A 6,571-nucleotide genomic window follows, 5' to 3' on the forward strand; every position below is an offset into this window, starting at 1 on the left:
GAGCAAGGATGGATTGGGTCAAAGGAACCCTAACCCTAGGTAGAGGACCCAATAAAGTAGTATTGAAGTTGTATGGATCACCAAAAGGAAATGGATCCACGTCCAATCGAAGTCATAATCGACTCCTCTAATGAAGTAACATATGGTACATTAGGAGATGAAGAGGCTCTCAAACATATCTTTCCCAAGAAAACAGAGGCACAGTCCCTAATAGTGGGCACTATAAGCCAATTACCAAAGGAAGCAAAGTCCTTGTCTATGGGAGAATACCTCTGAACCTGAATTGACTTTTGAAATCATCTCTGATAGTGAAATAGAAGCATGGATGTACTGTTCTCCGTATTACATGGCAGTCACCACAGAGATAGAGTTAGAGACAGGGACAGGAGCAGAGACAGAGTGAGACAGAGACAGAAGCAGACAACATAATAGAAAGCTTGTTCTTCTCTTACAGAGCTCCCACAGAGATAGAGACAAACTCTGAAGAGGACAAAGGTGATAATGCAAAAGAAAATTATGGATGCAAGCTAGAAGGATCTATCCTACCCGGGGAAGGTAGAGATGAGGAAGAAGTTCATGAAGTTCGTGAGTTCTTAAAAGTAAAAGATCCCTCTCTGATCGAAAAAATGATTGAGGTACCCTTTGGACTGATTAATGAGTCATGTCATGAGCAAAGCCTTTATAAGAAATGGATCACAAAGAATAGACCTTCCTTTGGTAGTGGCTCTTGTCATCCAAAGTTATTCTTCCTTAAAGAAGTTGATGACAATGCACCTTGCCAACAACCCCCAGCCCTGCAGCTCAAATAGAATGTAGAAAGTTTCTATTATGTGACGTTCTTGGACACATCTTCAAAAGACAAATCCTTGAGCCAAGAAGTAACTCATCCCCGACCCAAACTTGAAACTTCAATGATACCCTTTTAGCCTCCCAAAGAGCAAGTGAAGCCTCCATTAAAAGACAATAATAGTTCCAACATATTATTAGAAGATGAGACCACTCCCTTGAAGGAGTCAGATCTTTTCCAAGAAACCATCCATGGGACATTTATCCATGAAGTGGAAGGAGAAAGGAAATTGATGTTCTTGGATGGTCATGATACTAAATGTCACCTAAAAGTGGGTCTAAATATTCCAGAAGAGGAACTAGTGGTCCTGCAAGGCCTACTAAATGAGAATTTAGATGTGTTTGCATGGTCATACAAAGATCTAAAGGGGATTGATCCCACAGTATGCCAACACCACATCGATCTAGAGCGTGATGCCAAACCTGTGAGGCAAAGATAAAGCCGTATGAATCCCAATTATTTTGCTCTAGTGAAGGCTGAATTATTGAAGCTCCTTGAAGTTGAGTTCATTCATCCAATGGGGGCTAATAGTGAATGGGTTTCACCCATTGTGGTAGTACCCAAGAAGAACATGAAACTTCCAATATGTGTGGATTTTTGAAGGCTAAATTCCAAGACAAAGAAGGATCATTTCCCTATCCCTTTTACAGACCAGCTGTTGGACATACTAGTAGGCCATGAGCTCTATTCCCTCTTGGATGGATTCAGCGGATACAACCAAGTCCAAATCATAGAAGAGAACCAATCCAAAATAACCTTCACAACAGAATGGGAAACCTATGCTTACAAAATGATGCCATTTTTGGGCTCTGTAACACTCCTGCTACTTTTCAACGAGTGATGATGGCTGCCTTCCAGAACCATCTACGTGATTTTGTTGAGGTGTATCTCGATGACTTTTGTGTCTATAGCCTAATCTGTGAGCATTGGGAACACCTAAAGTACTATTTTGACAGATGTCCTGAGTATGGGATTTCTCTCAACCCTTACAAATGTGCCTTTTGCATCTCATCAGGAGTTCTACTGAGCCACATTGTCTCTGCACAAGGGATAGCAATAGATCTTGCTAAGATTGAGAAGATTTTTACCTTGACATCCCCAACTAACCTTACGCAATTGAGGGAATTGCTTGGTTATGTGGGCTATTACAGACGGTTCATTGCACACTTTGCAATTAAGGAAACCCCTTCCCATAAACTCTTGAGAAAAGATGTTGAGTTTACATGGACAAATGACTGTGAAAAAGCATTCAACGCCCTGAAGGAGTGCTTGATTGAAGTACCCATCTTGCAACCTTGTGATTGGACGAAGGAATTCCATGTACACATTGATGCATTAGTTGAAGGACTAGGTGTAGTCTTTTGTGAAAAGGGCCACTCTAAGTTACATAAACCAATCTATTATGCAAGTTGGAAAGTAACTGACAGAGAGTGGAATTACATAGTGATGGAGCTTGAATGTCTAGCAATATTGTTTGATTTGGAGAAGTTCTAACATTATCTATTGTCAACTCATTTTAAATTTTATGTGGAACATGAGGCCTTTTCCTTCCTAATGAACAAAGAAAATGTGAAGGGAAGAATGATGAGATGGCGCCTTTTATTCCAGGAGTTTGACTTTGAGGTAATCATCTGTCGCATATCCTATAGAATGCTGACGAGAAGAAGGATGATCCAGACCTCCTTGATGCTTCCTTATTCATGTAGAAACTGTCAGTCCTTGGTATACAGACATCGCTAACCTACTAGCAACCTAATAGTATCCTCCTAGCATCTCTAGTTGGGAAAGGAAGAAGCTTTTGTTAGAATCAGCCCTTACACCCTGTTGGGCAGTGCACTATACAAGAAAGGCAAAGATGAAGTGCTAAGAAGATGTGTTGTAGGAGAAGAAATCAGAAGATGTGTTGTAGGAGAATCTTTTTTTAGAATCTATTTCAACAAATCTAGATGGACCTCGTCGAACAATTGACCCAGCTCCTTCCAATACCACTTTAAACCACTGCACATCGAATAGGATGATGGAGAATCTAAGTAGTCCACCGTGGTAATACTTCACAAGTTCCCAAAATACTCCATCTCTTCTACAATGGTGTTTGGATCCATGGCTAACCGTCGGATCTCTTGCTCAAACTTTGCCATGATACCACAATCTGTTGTGGAGCGCATTTTATCGATACGCTTGACACAACCATGCCGCACTATATATTTTGTATTGTACATTGAAACAGTTTATTAGTCATTACATTTAAAATCTAGATACGACAACTTATAAAACATGTGGTCACCTTTGGACTGTATCCCCTCAAGAATTCCCTCTCCTTAGTAGAGACCTCCACCCTGCCGCGAGAGGCTATGATCAAAGCTCCATGCAACCATTGTATAGACATAAACCGTGACATCTTCCCCATGCCCTCGGGATATCAAATCAATCAGTGGCATGTACTACGTCGAAATTCGGATCGTGCTTATTCTCGATCTTTCCTAGCTTGCTCTTACCTAGTGAGCTACATCTCCATAGAGGCATGGTGTAACATAGAAAAAGGATTCACTTTCTCCTCCATTGTAGGATTCATTCTTTTTTCTATCCCATTTCCAACCACCATATCTCCAATCAGTCTATCATCATCCTTCAATGACCATAGCATATTGTTGTCTAAATCCACCATTGGTAGCCATTGTGACATATGCACTAACGCCTCGGACACAACTAGTCTTCAGTCATGCTACCTTCTAGCCGAGCTCCTTGCCGCACAAATCCTTTCAAGGTTTTCATAAAGCACTCTATGAAGAACATTCATCGCGTATGGACAAGTCTCGCAATCTCTACTTCATCTACAAGATGCACTAAGAGGTGGGTTTGTATCGTGAGCATGCTAGTAGGTAGGTACTTCTCAAAGAGACAGACCATCTCAACTGCTCCTTGCCTTGCAGATTCAATAGAGGATGTCTTGATCTCCTTCTGTGAGATACATTGCACTAAATTTGATAACCTATAAATCACCCCATGTATTTCTAGAGTGAGGCATCCTGTGATCGCGATCAGTAGTACAAACTGCCACAAATGAAGAAGCATTACAAATAATGACTACACTCTAAATAGCAAAATATAGAGGTCACTTGCAATCTATTCGTAGTACAAACCTGACACCTGATAATTGGTTGTCTTTAAAAAACGTAAATCTAAGAGAATGCATCATACCCATTGGAGTGTAGATAGACCTGATAATATGCTTCACAAAGCGCTCTTCTTTAGTGGACAAAACCCATGGAGTGCGAGGTAGTTGCAAGTGATCATCAGCACTCGACTACGGCCAAAGCGCTTCCATCTTACCTACCTCCTTCAAATCCATTCGTTCCCCTACAGTGTCTCTCTTTCCTGTGATGTGGTCCCATAGTAAGCAGCCCACATTCTTAAAAATATGCATGGGATCATGCAAGTGGTTGATCTATAAGTGGGTCCAATATGGGAACTCATAGAAAACTGAGAATCGTTGCATTCTATTTGGATGCAACTCCGTGTGGACCATTTTTAGCTCCTACCAGCTTTGGGCGTTCATTTGTACTAGAGGTCATCCAAGAAAACCTTCCCGTAGTTCATGACCCTCCGGCAAGAAATTGGCGTATCCTTGATATACCATATTCTTCCTAGTTCGTGACCTTACACACTGGACATGCATGATAACGTGAGGTAACGAGATCTATCCCAAGACCTCTATTTAGTGAACAAAAACTTGAACGAGATATGATAGATATGACCAACAAGGATGAAAGCCTACTTACCTAAATCCCAAAAAGTCATGCATAGTCCATATGAGAATAGCTCGTATATTGGAGGACTGTTGACCATCATGCTTGCTCATATTTTCCATGGCAACCTCCTCCTTCCACAAAATCTTAAGCTCATCAACTAATGGATAGAGATAGACATCCATATTCTTGACTTTGTAGTGGCTAGGAATGAGAAGCTAAGGATCAAGTGTGCTTTCTTTGTAGAAAGCCATGGTGGGATGTTGTAGTTAACAAGCACTACAGGCCACACACTGTAAGATGTTGAGCAGAGACTGAATGGGTTCACATCACCCAAAGCAAGACTGAGTCGAAGATTCATTGGCTCGCATGTAAAGCCTAGAAAGATAGAGATAATGTGGCTCCATGCGTGTGAATGTGTTGATATTCGTTGGACTCCATCTATGGATCTATTATATGCATGCCACGTTGTCAAGCTTGGCAATCCTGACGTATGAAACATGTGATGTATATGGGGGATAAGTGAAAAGTGTCCAAGAACTTTCTGAGGGATGGTTTGTCCTTGCAAGTCCTATCGATACATGTAAGCACCACACTTTGAACATGTCTCCATAGTCTCATACTCTCCTCGAAACAACATGCAATCGTTGACACATGCATGGATGCTATTATAGTCCATGCCAAGCTTTCGTAAAACATGGCGCACTTCATCACAAGACTCAGGTATGGTATTTTCAAGTGGTAATATATGATACTTTAGCAACCTGAAAAGAAATCATAAAGTACCTTGAAAATGTAGAATTATTATTATTATAATGGTGCCAAAAAGAAATCAACAAAGCGTACATAGAAGGTATCTGAATAACTCAATTAGTACACTCACATCACTCCACCCGTATTTTGCTTGCACACTTAGAACTGCAAGTAGCGCCTTCAGGCAAGATACTTAGCACCCATCATATAATGGTATGGATGCTTCCTCTCTAAATGGATTAGATGTCTCGATATCTATGGGCATCAATGCATCGATCATTGCCTCCATCTCAGACTCCAAGATTGTAGGAAAGTGTGAAAGACTACGTGTCTCCTCTAGTATTGATGGTATAGAATGGTAGTGCCTTTAAAGTGATGGATTGGCTTGGACACTCCATCCATCACACGCCCACGAACTCTTCTAACTGGTTGCAATAGATGCACTCCTCCTTGGGATGAGACGTCATGTCCCATATAAATTTTACGGTCACATCCACTGTTGTTGTATATGATATTCAATTAGTTTGCAAATATAATGCATGATTGATACACAAATTTCTTACTGTTTTCTCAAAGTCTAAGATCACCTGATTAATTATCTCTGATTGAAAATCGCTGAAGTGTTGTACGTGTTCTATAGACAGGCAATACTTTTTTCCGATTGCAAGCTTGCATTGAGAGCAAGGATACATGACACGCTGATTAAGGTACGCCTTGAATATCACGATCTTCATCATTTTCCATTTTTTCTCTGTTACGACAAACACTTTGTCCAATTTTAGGCAAGGAAGTGGTGGCTTTTGAGGAAGACACCTCTCGCACTCCAAATTTTTCATATGTTCAATGTGTCATATGCTAGGTGCTAAAAGGCTTTGTTGCCTAATTTGTCATTATTGGCTAGTAAGGCTCATTTAGTGATGTGGTCTCTATTGCATGGTGTGTAAGCTTAAGAATATTTTTGATGATAAGGTCCATTTTTCACAATCTCTTTTCTTTGTCTAAGCTATGATTATAGGGGTTTCTAGAGTCAGCCAATATTTGGTCTCTCTATTTCTCAAATTTCTTTATGTATTTTGTGATTTCTTTTTTTATTTATTTCTTTATGTATCTTGTGTTCCTTTGTTAGAAAATTCCAATTTTACTAACTTGCAAGTGTATGTAGATGCACCATGCACAACTAGGTTTTTGTTTTTCACAATCAATGTGATTCAATATGAATGCAAGT

This window comes from Lygodium microphyllum, chromosome 10, assembly GCF_053477565.2.
Source record: "Lygodium microphyllum isolate KBCC chromosome 10, Lygodium_microphyllum_v1.1.10, whole genome shotgun sequence".
Lineage (NCBI taxonomy): Eukaryota > Viridiplantae > Streptophyta > Polypodiopsida > Schizaeales > Lygodiaceae > Lygodium > Lygodium microphyllum.